At 39.8% G+C, this 16,471-nt stretch overlaps 1 non-coding gene across 1 annotated transcript; it reads right to left on the reverse strand.

Moving 5' to 3' along the window:
* Positions 1 to 5,290: 5,290 nt before the first annotated feature.
* Positions 5,291 to 5,415, reverse strand: LOC118986230 (small nucleolar RNA SNORA26). The gene has a single exon (XR_005066331.1). It is a non-coding gene; the product is annotated as a small nucleolar RNA SNORA26 (small nucleolar RNA).
* Positions 5,416 to 16,471: the final 11,056 nt, after the last annotated feature.

Here is a 16,471-nt window from a genome sequence, read left to right on the forward strand (position 1 = left end):
TCCCCATTACACTCCAAAATATATGCACAATTTTTTATATTTTATTTATTTATTATTTTGGTGAGGGGAAGGGAAGGAGAAAGAGGGGAAAGAAACATCAATGTGTGGTTGCCTATTGAGCGCGCCTTACAGAGGACCTGGTCCATAACCCAAGCATGTGCCCCCTGACTGGGAATCGAACCAGCAACCCTTTGGTTCGCAGGCTGGCACTCAATCCACTAAGCCACACCAGGGTCAATATGTGCACAATTATTAAAATGATATTCCACTGTAGACTAATTTAAATCACCACACTTGTCAAAACTGGACTAGATGACCCTTTTCAACCTTTCCAACCCTTTTCTATGGGTCAAATATTCTTCAAAATATATTATCTTATTCAAAATTGCATTTATTTCACAGGCCTTAGTCAGCTTTCCCCACTTATTTCAAGGTCTTGTTCAGGTCCTGGTCTGCATCCCTAAAACGTTCTCTTGTTCTCCGTGTTGACAAACCCCTCTGGGCATGACCCTCAGGTCCCCTACATGCACACGCAGGCCTCACACAAAGCCCTCAGCATGAAGCCCAGATACCAACTGGGTATCTGAAGGCAATATTTGAAGGCAAAATATAAGGAAACACCTATTTAGCCCAGTGTTGTGGGTTTCTTTTGTTCCCATGTCTGGTTCCTTTTAGCCCTTGGTCATATATTTATAAAGAATGACAAATGAGATGCCTGTGAAGATCCCTATTTTAGGACAGTGTCAACTCTGTCTTGCCAAAAGTCAATCATGAGGCAGCCTTAGAATAAGAGAAGAAAATGGCTCCCAGCTTAGTTTTCCAGAGAGAAATTAATTGTGAGAACTCAACTCTTTCTGAGTCTCTGGGCACTCGTGCCTTTCCCCCTGAGAGGTAGTTACAAATGATTTTGCACTTTCTGTGCTGAGTGATGTTGCAAAAATTCACGGCCTGGAGAGGAGGTAGAAGGCTGAAATATAGCTTAACCTACTCTGGGCCCAAGGGACTCTGTCAGCGCTCCTGGCCAGTTCCTCCTTCTCTGAAAATCATCGATATTCTCTGTGCCCTTCATTTCTTAGCTTTGACCACCCCGTGAGCTCAGTTTTGTTGTTTTTTCCATACCTGTACCACTGAGAAGGTATTAAAATTGCCCATGCAAGAATCTTCTCAGCCAAATAGGCCCGAAATCTTCACCTGCTTAACAGACCCTTAAGCATTGTTTTTCCACATGCCAGCTAGTAAGACATTCATTTTGAATCCATTAATTCAACAGACACTTATCAGTTCCTGTTGTGGGCTCTTCCCTGTACGAGACTGGTGACACATCAGTGAATAAAATGCTCTAACTTCAATACACTACAGTGTATGAAACCAAACAGTTAAACTGTTGATGAGTCAACCCCTCCTCCACCATCTCCAATCACTGGTGCCCTGAACAAAAATGTTTAACTGTGAAAACAGTAAAAACAGCAACAGTCCTTGAAATGACATAAGAACTAAATCTGCATATTGAAAAAGCACAGCACAGTAAAACAAAAATTGATGCACAAGTATCAGAATCCAGGTGTTAATGCATATGTGTATACATACACTACATAAATATATTTATAACATACATTATGTAACACATGTAATATATTTTCTATATTTTTTTCTTCTAAAGCAAAAATATCAGCTGGCACAACAGCTCTCCACAACAGCATCCATTGCCAGAAGATAGTTAAGGAACAGGCACAAAACGCAAAGAGAAACAAAATATGACTAAAAAACACTATATCCCACTAAATCATCTTTCAAGTATAAAGGCATTTTTTTAACATGAAACAATTCATGGAGTATAAAATCTGTAAATACTTGAAAAAAAGTTAAGGTAAAATTAATTCCAAACAATGAAGATATGAGTGGAAACCTGGGCCCAGCAAGACTAACACACCATCCGAAGTCCGAAGATATGCAGTTTTGAGGGAATTGAATTTAACTCACACTTAGTAGCCAACTTCACTCAGGTTGAGATCCAATAAGCAACCTGGTGTTATCATGTGACCTGCCTATGTCACTGTCAAGATATCATTTGACTTGTCCCCTGTGAATACATGGCTTGATTCTGTCATCAAAATTGTATTTCCCAAAAGTACAATGAGGTGTACAGGAAATAAATATTAATTATATCTCACTAAAACTGGAAGAAAGGAACACAATAAAATAAAATGAAGATTTCTGAAAAAAATAAACTATAAAAAGTATCATGCATATGTGGCCCACAGATTGCAAGCCTGTAATTTCTCTTCCAAACTCTCTCCAACTCTGACATGCAGTGATTTTTTGACTCAAGGTGGAGGCAGAGAGTGGATGTGCTTCAAAGATATTTTGCTATTGGCAGTGCTGAATTTCCCATTCTTACTCAGCATTGTGCCGTGCAGCTGAGCCAGTTGGATCCTTCTCTGAAGAAAGCGGCTGTGTGCAAAGCTTCATGCTCACTACAGTGGAGGGATTTGGAGATGATTCATGGGGGCTGCACCCTTCTCAGGAGACTGTGTCTTTGAGCTTTGCTGTGCAAGGAGAATGCATTTGGAGTTCTTATTTTTACCAATAACATAACCCTAGTAGTTGATTGCACACAAATCACTTTCACATTCCTTGTCTCATAGCAAGTGAGAATCACAGGAGTTGAGATTAGTATTCTCATTGTGCAAGAAACCAAGCATTTTGTCAATGATAAGGTACTCATCAATGATAAGGTTACAGAGCTAGTAAGTGGGAGATGGAACTCAAAATCATGTGTTCTGATTCACATTCGTTTGATTAATTTTTTATAATATACTATATTTGTTCTCCCTAATCCAATCAATGTATATATGTGTGACTAGAGTCAGGCCTATAATCCACTTTCATGGAGAGTGGAAAGTAAGTATGCCAGATGGGACTTCCATTCATGACCTTAGTCACTTACACTCCATGCCCAAAGCACCAAGTTTATTGGCTATTGATATTACAGTTATAAATCTGAGCTCTAAGCTGTCTTTTTTCAGCATCCTTGTGCCATTGTAGGTCTTTGAACCAGAATTACTGGACTTTTTTAAAGAAACCATCTCTCTTAAGAGTCTGGTGCAGTGACGAAGTCCTAGACCGTGACAATCACTCAATATACAATTATTACTGATTGAAAAGTGCTATCAATCACTGCTTTCATCCAACACAACCTGGATTTACTTTCCCTCCTGAACTAAAATACATGTTGCATTAGGCAATGAAGGACAGCAATCATTGAGAGACGGGACACGAACAAGGTGAGCTCTCCAATTACCCCTGCTATTGCCTTGAAGAGTCTCCAGGCCACGCCCCAGGCCAGGCAGGCCAGCCCCAGGTGCCTGCTGATTGAGGAAACAGTGGAGACATTGGGCAGACCAGAGTGCCTACGGTTCACAGGTCAGAGAACAAGAAAGGAAAGAGCTGGAGAGAGGGGATTTCAGAGACAGGCAGGTGGTCTTCAAGTATTTAACAGAGTCCTGATCAGCAGTGATTGAACTACAAAAGGCCAGGCGAGCACCTGAAAACATTAGGAGGAGCAATGCTCAGTGCTTAGGGAGGGCTAGGAGTAGAGCCATTTCCCACCAGCCAAACTGGAAAAACTTATAATTTATGCAATATTGTCTAGATAATTCAGAAGGGTCATGCCTCAGAGGTGAGAAATAATAAACCCCAAGTAAAATTTTATCTGTTCTCACCTAGCAAAACTTAAAAGACCTAAAAGAATCACACTGGTTCTAAGAACCTTAACTATCTCTCAAAACACATCTCAAGAATATTTATAATACAAAAATATTCAGTACCTACCAAAGTAAAACTTGTAGTGCCTGTCATCCATCCAATCAAAACTTACCACCAGGCCCACAAATGAGCAGGAAAACATGACCCAAACAAGGGAAATATCTACCAATCAAAACCAACCTAATACTGACATATATGTCAAAAGCAACAGACTAGAATGTTGAAACATTGTAACTATATTCCATATGTGCAAAATGCTAGAAGAAAAAGTAAAGGCATTAGTTAGTGATATGGAAGACATTTTTCCAAAGACTAAAATCAAATTTCTAGATATGAAAATCATAATATCTGGGACGAAAAATACGCTGAGTGGGAATAATCCCAGATTAGGCATTGCAGAAGAAAATACTATCAAACTTATATACCAAGTTGACTTGGATAAAAGGAAACAGAGAAAAAAGTTCAAAAACAAAACAAACTTTAGGTAGCCTAACATCCATGTACTGAGGGTTCCCAAGAGGGGAGTAGTGTGGGAGAGACAAAAAATAATTTTTTAAATGGCCAAAATGTATCTATCATTTATGAAAACTATAAACCAACTATATTACTTTTCAGAGGTTGCTGTAACAAAGCACCCCAAACCAGGTGGCTTACACAACAGAAATTCACTGTCTCCTCATTCTGGAGGCTGGAAGTCTGGACTTAAGGTGTCAGCAGGGCTGGCTCATTCTGAGGGCTCTGAGGAAGAACCTGTTGCAGTCTTCTCCCCTAGCTTCTGGTGTTTGTTGGCATTCCTTGGTTTATAGAGGCACCATCCTGATCTCTGCCTTCACCTTCACATGATACTTTCCCTGTGTGTCTATGTGCAAATTTCCCACATTTGTAAGGACACCAGTCATATTATACTAGGGCCTGCCCTAATAAAAAATCCTCTTAACCAGTTATATTTGCAACAACCTTATTTTCAAATAAGGTCACATACTGAGGCACTGGGCATTGGGACTTCATCACACTAATTTTGTAAGTACACAACTCAACCCATAACACACACAGACCCAAGAAGTTCAACAAACCCCAGGCACAAAAATAAGGAAACTACACTGAGGCAGATCAGAATCAAATACCCAAAACATAAAAAGAAAAGTCTGAAAAGCAACCCCCCAAAACAGAAACATTATATGCGCAGAAGCAGAAATAAGGGTGGCAGCAGATTCCTCATCAAAAGAAATGTAAGCAAGGCAATAGTAGATCAATAAGTTTAGATGATCAATCTAGAATTTAATTTCAGCAAAAACAGCTTTTCAAAAATGAAGATGAAATAAAGACTTTTTCAGACATAGAAAACTTGAAAGGAGTTACCATCAACAGACCTGCCCTATGAGACATGTTAAATAAAGGAAGTCCTCGGGCAGAGGAGGAATAACAGCAAATGGAAAAATACAATCCATACAAAAGAATAAAGAGCCCTCGAAATGGTGATTGTGTGAATAAATAGATGAGATATTGTTATTACTATTTTTTCCTCAGCTGTGACTCCAGACAAGATCCAAAGAGGAGTTTTATCATCTGGTCTCGGGTTTTATGGAGACTGACTTTATTTACCCTTCTGTGTTAGCCTCCTAAGGCACTGCATCAACCTTAAAAGGGCACAAGAAAGGGCGTGTTCTTACTATCTAAATTGTTTTAAAAGATAATTGAGTTTTCAAACAAAAACAACTGTGGAGCTTATAATGAGGAATGGTAAAATCTAGGACAACATCGCACAAAGTCTGGGAGAGGAAAACGAAGGTGCACTGTTGTGAGTTGCATGGTACATGAAGTGACAGGAGCTCACTTGAAGGCAGACTGTATAAATTAAAGATCTAAAATACAACCCCCTCAAGCAACTTCTAAAGTAGCAAAACAAAGAGTTATGGCTTATAAACTAAGAAATAGGTCTTTAAAAATAATTAATGCCAAAAAAGGCACAAATAAAGAGGAAAAGAGGAACAAATAATGGGAGGAAAAAAAATTTTTTAACAGTAAGAAAGTAGATTTATATCTGACTGTGTCAATAATCACATTAAGTATAAATAATCTGGGTCCCCAATTAAAAGACAGAAATTGTCAGACTGGATTAAAAAAAAATAAGACCTATCTGCTGCCTGCAAGAAACCTTTTACAATATAAAGACATAGATGGCTTAAAAGCAAAAGGGTAGATAAAAAATATATCATGCAAATATGAATCAAAGAAACCTGGAGTGGTTATTGATATCATACCAAATATATTCTAGGGCAAATAATATTACCAGCAATAAAGAAAGTCACTTCCAAATAATTGAGGGGTAGATTCATTCAGAGAACATAACAATTCAATGTGTCTATGCACTTGGGAACAGAACTTCAAAATGCATGAAGCAAAAACTGACAGACCTGAGAGGAGAAACAGATAAATGCACAATTATAGTCAGAGGTCTGAGTACCCTTACTGAAATTACCCAGTAATTCAACAGAGCAAGTAGACTGAAACCCAGGAAGGAGACAGACAACTCTATCAAAACTGTCTAACAACTTGACCTAATCGGCATTTAGAGAACACACCAACCCAAACCACGTGTTCTGGTCAGAGGGAAACATGGGACGTTTTTTAAGACAGAGCATATTCCGGTCCATGAAACAAGTCACAGTAAATTTTAAGGAATTCAAGTCATATAATGAAATTAAATTAGAAATCAATAACAGAAAATTATCTGAAAAATACTTAGAAGTCTGGGAAATAATTAATATGCTTCTAACTCACTCATGGGTCAGAGAAAAATCAAAATGGAAATTAGCTATTACATATAAAGTTGCCATGAATATTTGAACAGGATAAGATTAAAAACACATCAAAATTTATAGGTTGCCACTAAAGCAATACTTAGAAAGAAATGAATAACATTAAACAGCTATACTACTAGAAAAGGAGGAAATCAATTACCTGTTTCCACTAAATAAGAAATAATAAAAACCAGAGCAGAGATCAATAAAATAGGAAATAGAAATAAACAGAGAAATTAATAAAACCAAAAGCTTCTCCTTTAAAAAGATCGATAAAATTGATAAACCTCTAGCCAGACTGACTGATCAATGGGTAAAGAGAGAACTCACAAATTATCAAAATCATGAGCCAGAGAAGTGATATCATTATACATTCATTCTATAGATATTAACAAGGAAGTAGGGTAACTTTATAATAGCTTTATGCTAATAAGTTTGATCATTTAGATGAAAGAGACAAACACCTTAACAGACACAAACTATGAAAGATTATTCAAGAAGAAATAGATAACCTCAATTGCCATGTATATATTAAATAAATTGAATTCATAATTAAAACATCCCCACAAAAACAATTACCACCTCCAGGCTCAGATGACTTCACTGGCATATCCTACGGAACATTTGAAACATGGTACCCATTCTACACAAACTCTTTCAGGAACCCGAAGAGGAGGGAATACCGCCCATTTCATCTTACGAGAACAGCATTACTCTAATACCAAAACCAGACAAAGACAAACAGGAAGGGAAACAACCAACATCCCTCATGTATGTGGATACACAACTTGAGAAGTATTTAACAAGTTTAATCATATAATACATAAAAGGTAATATGAGTTCTGGGAAAATGGAAGCGGAGTAGGGTGGAGCGATTCCAGTTTTCCTACCCCTGGGAGAAAATCCTGGCAGATCTACTGAGGAACAGCGCAATCAATTCCCCAACCAACAATTCCCCAGCATTTATGAAAATAAGAGACCAGAGATAGTGATGGACCAGAAAGCTACAGGTCAGTGGGGTCTCAGGGTCATGAGTAAAGACAAAAGCAGCCACGGCCGGCAGCCCCCAACCAGCACCTAAAAGCCTCAGAGCCGCTGCTGCCGCCCTAGTCGGTCAGTCAGGATCCAGAGGCTTCCGTCTGCAGCCAGCATAGGGGGCACCTGCCACGGAGGACTCATCAGGAGCCAGGCACCAGGCAGAGCCTTGGGCCGGCTGCAGGGCCCTTGGAAGAGAGCTGGCTCCCTCCTTCCCCATCTAGGCAGAGCTGGGCAGCACAGGGCAGAGACCTGTCTGCCTAGGTTTGCAGGGAGGGTGGCAAGGACAGGGGGCCATGTTCAGTTGCGATCCCTGTGGTCGCCAGCCTGCCAGGCCGGGAGATTTGCGAGGAGCATTGTCCTAACCGGTTGGGTTGGGGATTGGGCTGGGCTGAGAAGCAGTCTTTCTGGAGAGCTTTTTATTGGAAAGCAGACTGAGGTGTTCTCCTGCAAAGGCAGCTTGCCTTGCTTCTCACCCAGCCACAGGACTGGGAAGGACCATACCAGATCCCGTGGGACCCAGGCAGCCTATCAATGGGCGGCTGCCCACACCCCAGTCTGGTAGCCTGGCTGGCATGTGAGTGTGCACCTGCACCTAAAACCCAGCCCACAGAGAGGTCCTGCTGAAGCCAGAAACACCGGATTGGACAGTTTGAAACCAACAAGGGAGGGTGTTGGGGTTTTTTTAACTTTTTTTTTCAGTAATCATATATGTTTTAAATTTTATTATTGCTTTATCGCTCAATACTTTCTTCCTCTCCTTTCTTTTTTCCGGTTTTAGTCCTTCTTTCTTTCATCCCAAACTTATCAGTTTTTCCTCCCTTCTCCTGCCCTTTTTTCTTTTTTTTTAATGTTTGTTTGTTTCTTTGTTGCTTTCTATACCACTGTAAATACTTTACAACACACCTCTCAGGTCTTAGCCCACTTTAAAAGTTCCTGAATTCTATTACTGTAGTGATTAACTCTACTTGCTCACACACTACACCTATTCACTACTCTTTACTCTCACCTTACCTCAAAATCTGACCACCGGCAATCTCACTGCTTTCTAGATGCAATTCACAAGCCTTCTTTCTCCAACAAGAGATTTATCTTTGGTCCATCCTTTCTTAAAAGTGGCAAGTTGGGTTGAAGATCACAGTTAACACTATATATAGCCTAAAGATCTTCTATCTCTTCTCTATAGGCTGTGACTGTAAATATCATAAAGTACTGCTGTCATAAACCATTCTGCCTCCCCCTCCAAATGATCACACACACAAGAAGAAAAAAGTAGGTGGAAACAGAGAACATCAAGATACCTACAGGAGACTGCACCACTGAATTTCACAGGTATTCTACCACAGAAGTTCACACCATAAACCCAGTGAACAAGAACAGATCAATTTAAGAAGCTGAGGCTAACAAGAAGAGTCTCACAAACAATGAGAAGACAAAGAAACAATCCCCAAATGAAAGAAAAGGTGGAAGCCTCAGAAAGAATGTTAGATGAAATAGAGGCAAGCCAACTATCAGATATTGAATTCAAAACACTGGTTATCAGGAAATTCAAAGAGCTCACAATGAACTACCAGAAACTACAGGGGAGTTACAATGAACTCACCACAAACTATATCAACATGAAAAAGGAAATAGAAACTATCAGCAAAGGCCAAGAGGAAATGTAGAATACAATTTCTGAACTGAGGAGCACAGTAGAAGGAATGAAAAGCAGGATCGATGAGGCAGAAGATCGGATCAGTGACTTGGGGGACAAAGTAGAAAGAATCTCCCAGAAAGAGCAAGAAAAGGAAAAGAGGATCAGAAAGAGTGAAGACGGATTAAGAGAAATGCAGGACAATATGAAACATAATAATATCCGAATAATAGCAATACCAAAAGGAGAAGGAGAAGAAGAAGAAGAAGGGATAGAAAACCTATTAGAAGAGTAATGATGGAAAATTTCCCTAATTTGATGAGAGAAAAAGTCACATGAATCCAGGAATCACAGAGAGTCCCAATCAGGAGGAACCCAAAGAGGCCCACTTCAAGACACAGCATCATTAAAATGGCAAAACTCCAAGACAAAGAGAGAATCTTAAAGGCAGCAAGGGGAAAAAAAGAAAGTAACATACAAGGGAGCCCCAATAAGACTGGCTACTGACTTCTCAATGGAAACACTTCAAGCAGAAGAGAATGGCAAGAAATAATCCAAGTAATGAGAACCAGAGGCCTACAACCAAGGCTACTTTACCCAGCAAGGCTCTCAATCAAGATAGAAGGCCAAATAAAGAGCTTCCAAGACAAAAGAAGTCTAAAAGAACATGCTCCCACCAAACCAGCTCTACAAGAAATATGAAAAACACTGCTTTAAGGAAAGGAAGGAAAAGAGAGAGACAGAGAGGAACTCAGGTACAAAAATGGCAATGAATAAGTACCTTTCAATAATAACCTTAAACGTAAATGAATTAAATGCTCCAATCAAAAGGCATAGAATAGCTGAATGGATAAGAAAGCATGACCCACACATATGCTGCCTACAAGAGACCCACCTCAGGACAAAAGACCATCACAGATTAAAAGTGAAAGGATGGAAACAAATTTTCCAAGCAAACAGACAAGAAAAAAAAAGCCGGGGTAGCAATTCTCATATCAGACAAAATAGATTTCAAATAAAAGGTCATAAAGAGAGACCCAGAAAGTCACTTCATACTACTCAAGGGAAGAATCCACCAAGAAGACATTAACATTATAAATATATATGCACTCAACATAGGAGCACCCAAATATATAATGAAAATCTTAGAGGACATCAAGAAAGATATTGACAGCAACATAATTGCAGTAGGGGATTTTAACACCCCACTGTCAAAAATGGACAGATCTTCCAAACAAAATATCAACAAAGATATTGCGACATTAAACAACACCCTAGATGAAATGGACTTGACTGATATATATAGAGCCCTTCATCCCAAAGAAGCTAAATACACATTCTTTTCAAATGCACATGGAACATTTTCAAAGATAGACCACATGATAGCACACAAAATGAGCCTCAACAAATTCAAGAAAATTGAAATCATACCAAGCATTTTCTCTGACCACAAGAGACTGAAATTAGAAACCAACCCCAAAGAAAAAACCCCAAAACACCCTAAATCATGGAGACTGAATGGTATGCTATTAAACAACGAATGGGTCAAGATTGAAATTAGGGAAGAAATCAAAAAGTTTCTGGAAACAAATGAAAATGAACTCACAACAACCCAAAACTTATGGGACACGATGAAGGCAGTCCAGAGAGGGAAGTTCATAGCAATACAGGCTTACCTAAAGAAGATAGAAACATTTCAAACAAACAACCTAACCTGACACCTTCAAGAACTCAAGGAACAACAACAGAAGCAGCCCAGAGCAAGTAGAAGGAAGGAAATAACCAAGATCAGAGCAGAATTAAGTGACATAGAGACTAAAAGCACAATTCTAAGGATCAATGAATCCAGGAGTTGGTTTTTTTAAAAGATAAACAAAATAGACAAACCTTTAAGTAGGCTCATTAAGAAAAGACAAGAGAGGACACAAATAAACACAATCAGAAATGAAAGAGGAGAGATTACAACTGATACCACAGAAATAGAAGGGATTGTAAGGAATTACTATGCAGAGCTGTATGCCAAGAAATTTGAAAATCTAGGTGAAATAGACAAATTTCTAGAAAAATGTAATCTTCCAAAACTCAATGAAAAAGAAGCAGAAAACCTGATCAGACCAATAACAGCGGATGAAACTGAAGCAGTAATGAAAAAACTCCCATCACACAAAAGCCCTGGGCCAGATGGTTTCACAGGAGAATTCTACAAAGCATTTAAGGAAGAGCTAACCCCTACTCTTCACAGACTATTCCAAAAAATCCAAAAGGAGGGAAAACTCCTCAACTCTTTTTATGAAGCCAGCATCATCCTAATTCCAAAGCCAGATAGAGACATAACAAAGAAAGAAAACAACAGGCCAATATTGCTGAGGAACATAGACGCTAAAATCCTCAATAAAATATTGGCAAATCGCATCCAACAATATATCAAAAAGATCATACACCAGGACCAAGTAGGATTCATCCCAGGGATGCAAGGACGGTTCAATATTCATAACTCAGTAAATGTAATACATCACGTAAACAAAAGCAAAGATAAAAACCACATGATCATATCAATAGATACAAAAAAAGCTTTTGATACCGTACAACACCCATTTATGATAAAGGTACTCAGAAAAATGGGAATAGAGGGAGAATTCCTCAATATAATAAAGGCCATATATGAAAGACCTACAGCCAACATCATACTCAATGGGAAAAAACTAAAAGCTTTTCCATTAAGATCAGGTACAAGACAAGGTTGCCCACTTTCACCACTTCTATTCAATATAGTATTGGAAGTTTTAGCCACAGTGATCAGACAAGAAAAGGAAATAAAACACATCCAAATCAGAAAGGAGGAAACAAAACTCTCATTGTTTGCAGATGACATGATAGTGTACATGGAAAATCCTACAGCCTCTACCAAAAAACTGCTCAAACTAATAAATGAATTTAGCAAAACAGCGGGATACAAAGTCAATATCTAGAAATCAAAGGCATTTTTGTATACCAACAATGAAACAGCAGAAGCAGAAATCAAGAAAAAATCCTATTCAATATAGCAAAAACGAAAATAAAATGTCTGGGAATAAACCTAACCAAGGAGGTAAAAGACCTGTATACAGAAAACTACACAACACTGAAGAAAGAAATCAAGGAAGACACAAACAAATGGAAACATATATCATGTTTATGGATTGGAAGAATGAACATCATCAAAATGTCCATACTACCCAAAGAAATTTACAGATTTAATGCGATACCTATTAAAGTACCAATGGCATATTTCACAGACATAAAACAAACACTTCAAAAATTTATATGGAACCATAAAAGACCCTGAATAGCAGGTGCAATGTTGAGAAAGAAGAACAAAGTAGGAGGGATCACAATACCTGATATCAAACTGTATTACAAGGCCACTGTAATCAAAACAGCCTGGTACTGGCATAAAAACAGGCACATAGACCAATGGAATAGAACAGAGAGCCCAGAAATACACCCAAATCTCTACAGTCAATTAATATTTGACCATGGAGGCAGTAACATAAAATGGAGTAAAGATAGCCTCTTCAACAAATGGTGTTGGGAAAACTGGACAGCTACATACAAAAAAATGAACCTAGAGCACCAACTTTCACCATACACCAAAATAAATTCAAGGTGGATAAAAGACTTAAATATAAGCCAGGAAACCATTAAAGCCCTAGAGGAGAGCATTGGCAGGAAAATCTCAGATATTCCACGCAGCGATATTTTTACTGATACGTCCCCTAGAGCAAGGGACAAAAAGGAAAGAATAAACAAATGGGATCTCATCAAAATTAAAAGCTTCTGCATGGCTGAGGAAAACAATATCAAGATAAAAAGAGAAGCAACTGTTTGGGAAAACATATTTGGCAATGATACCTCAAACAAAGGTTTAATCTCCAAACTATACAAAGAACTCACATGACTCCACTCAAAGAAGATGAGCAACCCAATTAAAAAATGGCCAAAGGACTTGAACAGACATTTCTCCAAGGAGGACATACAGAGGATCCAGAGACACATGAAAAGATGCTCGATATCACTAGCTATCAGAGAGATGCAAATTAAAACCACAATGAGATACCACTTAACACCAGTCAGAATGGCTACCATAAACAAAGAAACAAACAACAAGTGTTGGAGAGGTTGTGAGGAAAAGGGGACTCTAGTTTACTGTTGGTGGGATTGCAGACTCTTACAACCACTATGGAAAACAGTATGGAATTTCTAAGAAAACTAAAATTGGATCTGCCCTCTGACCCAGCAATTCCACTGTTAGGAGTATATCCTAAGAACCCTGAAGCACCAATCCAAAGGAACCTATGCACCCCGATGTTCATAGCAGCACAATTTATGATAGCCAAGAGTTGGAAGCAACCTAGATGCCCATCGGTAAATGACTGGATCAAAAAACTATGGTACATTTACACAATGGAATTCTATGCTGCAGAAAGGACGAATGAGCTCCTACCCTTTGCAACACCATGGATGGAACTGGAAAGCTTTATGCTGAGCAAAATAAGCCAGGTGGTGAAAGACAAATACCATATGAAGTCACCGTTAACAGGAATCTGAACAACAAAACAAACAAGCAAGCAAAATGTGACCAAAGACACTGAAATACAGAACGTGCTGACAGGGTCCAGAGGGTAGAGGGGAGAGAATCACAGGGGAAAAGGGGAAGGACTCACATGAACAAGTATAAAGGATACATGGACAATAACTAAGGTGGGGGGCAGAAATGGGAGGGAGGTGGGGAGTACTAGGGGAGGGGCAGGGCTGGGAATAGAAGACAGAAAACTGTACTTGAACAAGAATTAAATAAAAAAATGTTAATTAAGGAAAAAAATAAAAAGACTCCTGGGGAACCTTTTTGAGTGACAGGTATGTTCATTCCCTTGACTGAGGTGATGGTTTTACAGATGTGGGGCTACGCCCAAAGGTGTCAAACTGTATGCTTTAAATACATGCAGTTTATTATGTGTGAGTTATACCTCAATAAAGAGGTTTTAAATAATAGGTCCATTTATGATCACACTCCAGTAAGGGCCCACTTTAAATGGGATCAACTCTACATAGCAAGATTATGAAAAAATCAAAACATGCAAAGTTTGCAAAAGTCATCCATCAGCATTACAGCCGTGCTGGACCAAAAACCATCTAATCTGTACTCCACCTGGGGGACTGAGTTGGTTCAATCATCAGTTGTTGCTGATTCACCTTGCTAAATTATCAAGGCTTCCCAAAGTAGGTTCCGAATTAAACGTGGTCTGGGGAGAATGGTAAGTATCATTAAAAAAAAATGGTCCTAAGTGACCAAAAGGATGGAAAAGTCTAAACTCAAACTATGTTCCTTATTACAAGACATTGCCAACCTTTCCCTGTGCCAGTGTGCATTTTAACTCGGTAAGGCCATGATGTACACACAACATTTCTCAAATGTCTTTGATCACAGAGTCCTTACTCTCCTAGACCTTTCCCCTAGAGTAGTGTCCCATCTTGCATCAGGGGCACTCTTTGAGAGCATTTCCAGGCTCCTCCGTGTCTAAATGGAGATCAAAGGTGGACATCAAATAAGGGCTGATCATATGCATATAGGCTGTTCCCAATAGTTTAAGCAAAACATGGGAATCCAGAAGCCAAAAATAAACTGCTTCTGCCATTCTCCTTGCTTCATTGTTTCAGGACACCAACATGAAAGACTTCTCCTCAGCAAGACGACACTCCCCTTCATGAACACGGATGATCAATCAGTAGTTGCCCATGCTCAAAACAGAGTGATAGACTCACAGAGAAACAAAGAATGCCCATTGGGAGAGAGAGAGAGGAAGGAGGGGGCTTGGGAACCATCTCCGTTAAGAGGGGTGATCCCACCACCAACAGCTACATCTCCGGGTGCCCCATTTATCACCATAACCTCTCACTTCAAACACGGAGTTCACAGTCTGGGGACTTCCATCCATCTTCCAGTTGACAAATGGCATCGTAAATCTTCCTTTCACCTCTCAAAAGGGCCACAGCTGGGCTAGAAGAGCCCTCCCCCAGTCTCTCTCCGCCTCCTGCCTCTTCAACCTGGGCACCATTCTTCTTGAGGAGTTAAACAAAACTGAGCTATTCCGCCCAGCAGTGAAAGAGCCTGACCTTCTCCCAAAGGAGCAGGGGGCTCAGCCCCAGCCAACAAGGCAGCTGGGAAGACTGAACAATGCAAGGGGCAGAAGGAAGCGCATGAATATTCAAGCCTGTCCAGGGCCACTGAGAGCCACCCCAAAGGGAATCCTCGCTGCTCCCTCCCACTGCAGAAAGAGCTAAGAGGACCAGCCAGATAGCACTGGGCCCTGCACAGTTCCAGCATTAGCCAGAGAAAACTTGAGCATCCAGAGGCTGTTGGAACTCAAGAATGAATAGTGACAAGTCTTCTCCACCTCTGTTCCTTACCCAGGGCCTTCTCTGAAGATCTGGGCTTGAACTGCCCAGCCCATCTCATGTTGGGTCATTCCCCAATTCTGTAAATAGAAAAACTCATGCACAGAGATGAGACTTCCCCAAATACACACACCAGAGAACTTGTAAAAACCAGAGCTAGGACTCAACCCCCTAACACCACATTCCTTCTAGTTCCACCAGATGGACTAGAGGCTTCCAACCTTAAGGCCAGAGGACTTCTGGATCTCTAAGCAAAACTTCAGAGAGATGTATATAGTTCTCAGAAGAGGTTTCTCAGTTTATATTATCTACTCAAAGGAGTAGATAATTACAATTAAAAACCATTGCCTTCAATTTAGAGTAAGTCGGTTCCCAAAGCAGAAGGAATGGCAGAAAAAAGTTGGACTGAAATATCAGATGTTCGTTTTAGGAACAGAAGACACAAACGAACAAAAGTGTTTGGGGAGGGGCCACTGGTAGGGCTGCCCTGAGGGAAACTAAATGGGGAAGGTTGGTTTACACTTCCCCCTGTCCTCTTACAGCCTGCTACCCTAGTCTTTCTTCATTTATCTCCCATAAGCAAAGTAAATCTGTGTTGCCCTAGCCAGATGGCTCAGTTGGTTGGAGCATTTTCCTGTGCACCAAAAAGTTGTGGGTTCTATCCCCGGTCAGGGCATATACCTACATTTCAGGTTTGATCCCAAGTTGGGGTACATACAAGAAGCAATCGATCAATATTTCTGTCACATCTCTCTCCCTTCTTCTCTAAAATCAATAAACATATCCTTGGGTGAGGATT

Source organism: Sturnira hondurensis, unplaced genomic scaffold (genome assembly GCF_014824575.4).
Source record: "Sturnira hondurensis isolate 20B ecotype Veracruz unplaced genomic scaffold, ASM1482457v3 Scaffold0004152, whole genome shotgun sequence".
NCBI classification, from domain to species: domain Eukaryota; kingdom Metazoa; phylum Chordata; class Mammalia; order Chiroptera; family Phyllostomidae; genus Sturnira; species Sturnira hondurensis.